At 44.2% G+C, this 10,000-nt stretch overlaps 1 protein-coding gene across 3 annotated transcripts in view; it reads left to right on the top strand.

Annotated features, from left to right (window-relative positions):
- LOC144521757 (zinc finger protein 609-like) overlaps positions 1 to 10,000 on the top strand; it is a 59,596-nt gene that overhangs the window by 1,045 nt on the left and 48,551 nt on the right. Inside the window, exon 2 of one of the 3 annotated variants that reach the window (XM_078256345.1) lies at positions 933 to 1,054. The exons of the other annotated variants lie outside the window; for them this stretch is intronic. The gene's annotated coding sequence lies outside the window, so the exon portion shown is untranslated. The remainder of the gene's footprint in view (positions 1 to 932; positions 1,055 to 10,000) is intronic. 3 annotated transcript variants of the gene reach the window in all.

Raw genomic sequence — 10,000 nt, 5'->3', positions numbered from 1 at the left:
GATACATAAACGATACGTACGATGTTATACGTTAGGGTGAAGGTCTGACTTGTCATCTATAATGTCAGCTGTAAATGCGGGTGTAGTTCTTGTAAAATGGTCGGTTAATCGCAAACTGAGAACACTTAAAAAATCTGTCCATTATAGCTGAGCTGCATTGCGTCCGATAATGGATCTAGTTAGCTTGGTAGCGGGCCACGGTGGGCCTCGGGACTAGCCGCACAAGTTGAGCCTAATGCCTTCACATTATTCGATGTTGTACTCGTAAGTAAATGCTATTGTGTCCGTCTAAAACTGGTATTACTCAGCTATAGCCCCTACAAGACGTTATTAGTGTGCATGTTAGCTTGGCGGTAGGGCAGTGAGATCCAGGGCCAACGAGTTAGCCACAGCTATTAATTCAGCTAACGATAGCTAAGGTTAGCTAGCTAGCTCCGTGGGACTGCTGTGGTTGCAACAATTTTCTGTTTCTGTAAGTGTCGTGTCCAGTTAGCCATCCGTTAAGGTTACTAGCATTTTAAAGCATTGCAAGCTTTGTATATATTGTCCCCAAAACACACCATAACAACCGTCCAAAGATCAGTAACGTGGCTAACGTAAACGCATGCTAACTACATGACATAAATATCCCTTAAAGTGGGCTACCAGCTTTTTTTTTTAAAACCAAATATCCTGCCGCACAATTAATGCTAAAGTCAGGCTTTTGTTGCTCTCATAATATAAGAAATAGGCTTGTAAATACACATTTTTCTTTGTGTGATTGCTTAAATAAGCCAGTGATTGAAGGCCTACATTAGTTACTAGGAGAGAAAAATACTTCTCAGTTGGAACATTTTACTTTACAGTAAGTCAGTCAAGGCTGTGCTTTAGTAAGCTATTTAATCCATCTTTTTTTAATGCTACATTGTGTGCATTTTAACCCCAATTTCCAGGACTCTAATTTACCTCTGAAGCAACATGCGGGCTTATTTCTGTGACTGAACACATGGACAGGCAGCTGTTGACACCCAGGCTACAGGACCTGGGCTCATCATGTGGGAGGTGTACTCTGTAGGTGTGTGACAGCTTATTCTGTTGAGCCATATGATTCAATCTGCTTATCCAGTACTTACTTAAATGATTTGTCGCGTCTCCTTTCAGCGCTGTGCACCTTTTTTTTAGATTCAAGGTAGTCGTTCATAATGGTGAGCAGACTCGGGAACAGTTTCTTCCCACGGGCCATCACTCTAATGGACACTTACATTCAGTCATACATTTAAAAAAAAAAAAAAAACACTTACTCCCGCAGGGGTTCCCCCAGAAAAGTTGCAAGGCCCGGGGGCAAGTGTCTTCTTTTCGACGAGGGCCCGGCTGGGGCTAGTCTCAGACATAGGCGCCGATAGGGAAAATACGGAGCACCCACATGTGCCAGACTGCCAGTAGGCTCCATTCATTTCATATTAAACGTTGCAGATGGTGCTAAGTGGAGCGTCTGTTATAGTGTGATTGGTTATGTCGCTGTCAGTCCCCTGCTCCATATCCTATCCACCAATCGCAGCGTTTCTCGGATGAAAACACCTCTTTTAGTGACCCCCTCCTTCAATCCCCAGCATTGATTCTTAATTTCCCACGAAGCTGATCGCGATTACGTGTCGGTTCAACTTCACATCTCCAATCCTGTCTGTATCTGTGAGAGGTGGAGCTGTCCTGAGTTGAAAGACAGTCTACTTTACGGCTTCATTAGTGAGTCAATAGTCGTGTGTGTTTGTATCGGCCGCTGTCCATTTCCTAAGGTTCTGAAATGTTAAAAAAATCTTGACTACTATCTTCTTTTTTTTTTTTAAGGCTGTGCGCCCACGCAGGAAAACATAAATGGGCGCCTATGGTCTCAGACTGATGACAGCAGTAATGTAGAGCCCATTAGTTTCTGTGATAAATCAAAATAACTTTTATTTCAGGCACATTCAGACACAACATACCACAATCCATAGTCAATAATCGTACCTGAGAATAAATGGATACTTAAAAGTACTCCACACCCTGAGGGAAGGAGTAGGGGTGGGTAGGGAGACTAGGTCAAAGTCTGGAGCGATAGAGACAGAGCACATCGCGTCATACTCTGGAAGACTTGACTTGTATGGCGTGAAGGGTTCCTCCTCTTTATTCCGTCTTCAACGACAGAAACGCGTCTAAAGGCCGATAATCGGCCGTCTGACAGTCTGGCGAGGTCGCTGACTCGAGTCTGTTCGGTGTCTTCCGTGCCGTCGTCCGTCCGAGGAGTCGTCGGCCTTCATTTGGGCTGACCTGACGTGCTGGGTCGGAGGGCGGGCAGTCAGACTCAATGACGGGGAGCGGGATGAGCGTGACTAGAGCCTCTCAAAATCTGAGGAAGATCTTTTAAACTGACCTTTGTTGATCTGAAATGAAGACAGATTCAGCAGCTGCACGGCCAAATGTTTCCAGAAACACGTTACGGTGAACTATTTTAGGACAACATGAGATCGTATACTGAACGAAGACGCCGTCATGGTCGGTTAAAAAAGTCCGGGAGCAGCCAGACCCACGTGACGCGTTCGTCCAATCAGCTGCCGGTTTTCATTTTTGGGCGACAATCCAGATGAGCGCCGCCTGCTGCTATGGAGACGTATTACGTCTCGTCTCTTCGGTGTGTTCTGAGGCACTTTTTGGACCAACTCGGGGACACTGATCAGTCCCGCTGGCTTTCGGACTGTCGAGGCTTGAAGTGACGACACTGGATCGCACGCGGAGTTTCTCTAAGGTGACCCCCGTGTAGACAAACCTGACTGGTCGAGGTTACATCATGACGACGACGAAAACTGTTTCACACGTGATGCTATTTCGCCCTTGTCCAAGTGGAGCCCATTCATAATTCAGTTACAGTCCATTCTTCTCATATATCATATGACACATATCACTGTGTGTGTATATCATTATGACAAACCTTGGAGGTTCCTTTACTGCCAACGGTCGGCCGTCTGCTTGGTGTGTCAGGGGCTTAAAAGCTGCTGTGTGCTGATATTCACTACCAACAACGTAAAGAACCCAGACCGTAAGTTTAATAAGCGGCCGACCTGAAAAACAGAGTGGAAACGGACGTGAGGAATCAGCAGAGAGGGAGACACTAAGCTAACGTTATCTCCGACGCTACGTGTGCAGCAAGCATTTTGTCACCAAAGTCAAACATTCAAATGTTGGTTTTAGGCTAACTATATGTCTATAAGTTAAGCTAACGCACGTATCGTCGGACATAGCGTTAGCTTAGTGTCTCCCCATTCGCTCTGCTGATTCCTCGCGTCTGTTTCCACGTTTGTCTTCATAAAAGCTCAGTTTTTCGGGTCGGCAGCTTTCGATACTGTCGAGGCAGTTTGGTCGCTGCCCTAAAAACTATTGAACTGGGTACCCAGCCCTAGACGCAGCCTCTTCAACGATCGATCTCTGGGTTTTATGGATTGACATCAGGTCATTCAAACGAAGATCTCTTTGAACTGGAAGATTGTTTTCCTAAGTAGTAGTAGATTGTTTATTGTCTCTGTAGGGAAGTGAGGTTGCAGCAGAAATCGCACTGCATTTTTGGCAACATAAGACCCGAAAATGGAACAACAATGAACACAGTTTACGGGACATCACTACACGTAACATGGACAGAGGCACTCAGCCTTGTGACCGTACAACACCATCATTCATTAAGAATGTGATGGCCTGCGGAACGGAGGAAGACTTGCATCTGTTTTTTGTGAACGGATGCACTGAATCCAGATTTTTGGGGTTCTGCTGAATCCTGAACCCCCTGGTTGAGGTTCTGCTGAATCCTGAACCCCCTGGTTGAGGTTCTGCTGAGTCCTCGTCCCGTCCTCAGTCCATGAACACAGTCAACACATTAATGAAGTAAACAGTGACTGTCCTTCCTTTGCCGTACCTGAAGTTGCTGCATTCTGGCTGCTGTCTGTAGATTCCTTCATGCTCAGCTCGTATTCTTCCAGATGTTTCATACCAGATGTTGTAACAGCGGTGATGTTGTGTATTGTTTAGGGTCCTCGCCACCACCAGACTAATCAGCATTGCAGATTGAACATGTAGCTGGACTTGAATGGCCTTCTTTTGACTGAAAGTACTGCCAAACAACCCTTTTTCTGCTCACCAGTTCCATTTCCACTTCCTCTCAGCCTGCTGCATTGAAGCTCCACCTACGTAAACACCTTCCTGTAATCAACGGCGCCGTCATCACGGCGACCAGCGTAGCGCGGAGTGACAGCGTAGGGTTCAGCAGAAACCCAACCCCGTCAAAAAGCCCAATATTCAGCCCAATATTCAGCCCAATCAGAAACCCAATCCTGGATTCAGTGCATCCCTGGTTTTTTTTTTTGTGAATGGATGAGCAACCAGCTAAGACACTGAACCATGTCTCTTTTTTTTTCACACTCCTGTCAGAGTCAGAATGAACTGTTCACAGCCGAGTAAGCGTGAACTAGGGCTGCACGACACGGGGAAAATAATGTGTTATGCAACCAAATAGTTGAATATCTTGATAACGATATAACTTGTGATACATAATCAGATATTAAAGTTTTCTCAGTTCTGCTGCTTTCAGGTGTGTGTGTGTGTGTGTGTGTGTGTGTGTGTGTGTGTGTGGCGTAGGGTCGGTATCAGATTTTGTATACTTGGATACCCAAGGAATTAGACGTCGTAGGTGTTAACTCTGTATACATTCAACAAGTAGACCTAGTAGTAAACATTCAGTGGACAAATAGTAATATAGACACATACTGTACAATAGAGACAACAGTATACATATAGGCACATATCAACATAATATGCAAATAAGACCGGCAAGTACACATGGAGTGGGATGTAAAGTAATAGTGCAAGCTGGATATTGGAATGATAAGATATGGTATCTCCACGTACCTACGTACTGTAAGTACCCACAGCGTCGACTTAACGCAGAAGCATAAAACGGCCTTCAGCGCTGTGCACATGCATCGGCCCCATCACGCACAAAGAAACCAGCTCCTGATGAGCCGTTTAATGCCAGCGAAGTGTTGATGAATGGCTCGGGACACCCAGGACTGCAGACTGTCGTTATGAACGACGCAGCACAGACCTCTGTGGTGTTGTGGTGTGTGTTAGTCGGGCTGAGCCGGTCCGCCCTGCAGCACGAAGACGCTGACAGGAAGCCGAGATGAGCCGTCCTGTCTGCTGCTTCCCGGGAGGCCGGTCAGACAGGAAGACGGCTCCGCCGAGAGGCGCGCTCTGTGACCCGCTGTCACCCCGGCCAGCCCCCCTGGAGGTCTGAGCAGAGTTACCTGAGCTGTACACTGCTGCAAACAACAGAAGCATTATAGAAATAAATATCAGAATGACCAGAACAATCTCCTGTTTAACTAGGGTACATCTCTACAGTCTTCATCTCTCCCACCTGACGTCTCTACAGTCTTCATCTCTCCCACCTGACATCTCTACAGTCTTCCTCATCTCTCCCACCTGACATCTCTACAGTCTTCCTTCTCTCCCACCTGACATCTCTACAGTCTTCATCTCTCCCACCTGACATCTCTACAGTCTTCATCTCTCCCACCTGACGTCTCTACAGTCTTCCTCATCTCTCCCACCTGACATATCTACAGCCTTCATCATCTCTCCCACCTGACGTCTCTACAGTCTTCCTCTTCTCTCCCACCTGACATATCTACAGTCTTCTTCATCATCTCTCCCACCTGACGTCTCTACAGTCTTCCTCATCTCTCCCACCTGACATCTCTACAGTCTTCTTCATCTCTCCCACCTGACACCTGACTCTGTCTCTAGAGGACACCTACCGTATTCAGCCCCTTGTTCTGGGGGCTGTTGGGGAGTTTAATAACTGTTAATGTGTTACGTTAACATAGAGGACACCTACCGTATTCAGCCCCTTGTTCTGGGGGCTGTTGGGGAGTTTAATAACTCTCCTTTCCAGATTAAATGTCTGTTCTTGGTCTTGGATTTTGTGAAATACATTTCTAAATAAATGCGACTTATAGTCCAGTGCGACTTATGTTTTTTTTCCTCTTCATGACGCATTTTTTGACTGATGCGACTTATACTCCGGAGGGACTTATAGTCCGGAAAATACGGTACTAAAATAATCGATAGTTGCAGCCCTACTTTTAAGCCTCGTGTTGTCTTCCCGTCGACCTGCAACTTTGAGTTTTTCTGGGTCGAAATTTCAACATTTTCTTGTTCTTTTTCTATACTTTTGTGGCCGTTTTTCTCGATTTTATTCAAAAAAATATTCAATATTTTTGCTTGTATTTAAACAAATGAAAGGAAATCATTTCCAACATTATTTTATTGAACAAATTGAACATTGAATTGACTGTAAAAGGCTCCACTAAAGAAGTGACAGTATCTTTTTAAACTGACATGTCGCAGCCTTTCGCGATGTGTATATTGCGCCAGTTATTGCAATAACGATAAAAAAAAAACAAAAAAAACGATGTATTGTGCAGTCCTACTTTTTAGTTGCAGCGATCGAGGCAGTGAAGTTTCCCGTTTACTGTAACGTTAACGGGACACTCGCGCCGCGATACGGACAGACGAGTCTGATCTCCGTTTACGTGATTGGCCACCGCAGGGTGGCGTCACGTTGCTCTTCTCCAAAAGTGGAATAGGTCTTAACTTTTTGCAGTTGTGTGTTGAACGCTGAATAATATGAGGGGCTCCTAAAACGGACAGATGTGTCTGCATGACTCGCCTCTTTCTAAACACAGAGAGAGAGAGAGAGAGAGAGAGACAGACACAGAGAGAGAGACAGACACAGAGAGAGAGACAGACACAGAGAGAGAGAGACAGACACAGAGAGAGAGCAGACACAGAGAGAGACAGACACAGACACAGAGACAGACACAGACACAGAGACAGACACAGACACAGAGAGAGAGACAGACACAGACAGAGAGAGAGACAGACACAGAGAGAGAGAGAGACACAGAGAGAGAGACAGACACAGAGAGAGAGACAGACACAGAGAGAGAGACAGACACAGAGAGAGAGAGAGAGATCTGTTTCTATTTTGCTGCCTTCAGAGAGAAACAGAAAGATGAGACAGAAAACATAAGACCGTTAGGGCTGCAACTAGTCTCCCATGTCCAGACCTTCCTCCACAGCGTGTCTGTTTTTATTTGGGCTCCCATGGTAACAGGTTAGAGCGTGCACACTGCCTGCGTGACACGTACGTCTCAGACGCAGTTTGAGCCGCTCCGAAAACGCGTGCATGCTAGAAATAGGACCGACGCCTATTTTTCACGCCAGCGTGTTGGGAGCGTTTCCAGACAACACAGAATATGAAAATATGTTTATATGTCATTTTTGACACAAATACATTTAATAAATGACATGTTGATGTTTGAAAGTCTCGAGGTTTTGATATAAATGTCATTTACAGAAGGAAATATTCTGTAGTCTATGTTGTCGTCAATCCTGCTGACGTCTTTGCTGTAATCAGATCAGAATATGTTTATGGGAAACATCCATGTGTCCAGACAAGGCTAGCAGCAGCAGCAGCTCCACGTCAGACACCTTTCTGGTGTGTAAAGACATAGAAAACGCCACACAGCCAGTGTGCAGGACGCCTTAAGCTCGAGCACGTAAAGGCTTAACGAGGAATACCGTGTGGACTGGGGGGGGGGGGGATGCAACGCTACCAAGCCACGGCCGAACGAGAGTTACATTTTGAAATGCGTGAAAAAGCCTCAGAATCTGACTTAAAAACGTTTACAAGCAAACACATTTACAAAAAGCAGTGCCCATAACCGGTTCGAATATTAAGTGCTGCCTAATATTCGGTCGGATATCAATATCTTTTTTTAATATTCAAATCATATTCGAATAGGGAAGTTTGGTCAAAGCCTTAATGCATGTGACGATAAACGTGAACTGAACTGACAGGTCTGACTACTCCACCTGTCATTGGTCACCTGTCAAAAAAAAGTGCTTGACGTAGGGTTGTTATAACTTTTTCCAACTCCAAAAAGTCGCTCTGAGCTGCAGAAAGAAATGTTGGCGTTTAAAATAGAGATGTTCTGATACCGATACCAGTATCGGTATCGGCTCCGGTACTGCCTAAAACGCTGGTATCATGTTGGTATTATGTACGTTATTTTCCGTTATAACTGACTGTCAAACTGCAGAATAAAAGAACGTTCTGTGGCATTCATGTTTCACAAAGAGTTTAACCTGAGCCAGACCAGATATCACATCCGTACAGGGATAGTAGTATACAGCTGTTATACATCATATCATCTATACAGAGATAGTAGTATACAGCTGTTATACATCATATCATCTATACAGAGATAGTAGTATACAGCTGTTATACATCATATCATCCATACAGAGATAGTAGTATACAGCTGTTGTACATCATATCATCTATACAGAGATAGTAGTATACAGCTGTTATACATCATATCATCCATACAGGGATAGTAGTATACAGCTGTTATACATCATATCATCTATACAGAGATAGTAGTATACAGCTGTTGTACATCATATCATCCATACAGGGATAGTAGTATACAGCTGTTATACATCATATCATCCATACAGAGATAGTAGTATACAGCTGTTATACATCATATCATCCATACAGGGATAGTAGTATACAGCTGTTATACATGTTGACACACTGGTATCATATCAGTACTCGGTGTCGGCCGATACGCAAGTTCAGGTATCGGTATCGGGAAGCAAAAAATGGTATCGGACCACCTCTAGTTTAAAAAGGGCTCAGCGGTCTCATCTATAAATGTGGCGTACGCCCAAAACGCGCCTGAAATCGAGACGTGGACGATGCTGCATCGATAATCGGCCGGGCCATAATCGATTATTTCTGTTTATAGTGTAGTGGAGGCCTAACAACCTTTCTGTTTACATATTCTGGTATGTTTTGCACATTCAGGAAGTGTCATGTGCTCAGCGCTGTAGTTTGATGTATCAATAATGTCGGGGAAAGTTAATCTGTGGTAAGTCTCCGCCAGTTTCCAAAGGATGAGTCAGTCAGGGCGATATGGATCCGAAATAATAGCGGCGGGGGAAAAAATCAATACAGCGTAGTATCGCAATATTTTCCGTGGCAATACTGTATCGATACACAGACGCCAAGTATGGATCTATTATTATATATGTGATGGTCAGTCTGTCTGCTTGACGATCCCATTTTGCAGCAATAACACTGAAGTGAGATGAACAAACAGAGAAATGGATCTTTTTAGATAAAACAGATGTTGACAAAGTTTCCTTTTGGGGACATCATTTGAAATTGGGAAAAATTTGAAGTTGGGGAAAAAAGGTAATGAGTTGCAATATATCGCAGAATATTGCAATATGTTTAAAATCGCAATATCGTATCGCGACATAAGTATTGTGATGATATCGTATGGTGACATTAGTATCGCGGTGATATCGTATCGTGATGATATCGTATCGTGACATAAGTATCGTGATATTTTATCGTGACACAAGTATCGTGATACCGTATCGTGGTATCGTGATGATATCGTATCGTGACATTAGTATCGTGATGATATCGCATCGTGACACAAATACAGTGATGATATCGTATCGTGACACAAGTATCGTGATGATATCGTATCGTGGTATCGTGATGATATCGTATCGTGGTACCGTGATATCGTATCGTGGTACCGTGATGATATCGTATCGTGATGATATCGTATCATGATGATATCGTATCGTGACATAAGTATCGGGATACCGTATCGTGATATCGTATCGTGACATAAGTATCGGGATACCGTATCGTGATATCGTATCGTGACATAAGTATCGTGATGATATTGTATCGTGACATAAGCATCGTGATATCGTATCGTGGTATTGCGATATCGTATCGTGATGATATCGTATCGTGACATAAGTATCGTGATGATATCTTATCGTGACATAAGTATCGTGATGATATCGTATCGTGACATAAGTATCGTGATGATATCGTATCGTG

The sequence above is a fragment of the Sander vitreus genome, chromosome 8 (genome assembly GCF_031162955.1).
Source record: "Sander vitreus isolate 19-12246 chromosome 8, sanVit1, whole genome shotgun sequence".
Classification (NCBI taxonomy): domain Eukaryota; kingdom Metazoa; phylum Chordata; class Actinopteri; order Perciformes; family Percidae; genus Sander; species Sander vitreus.
Note: the sequence above shows the minus strand (reverse complement) of the source record. Positions and strands in the feature narration are given on the sequence as shown.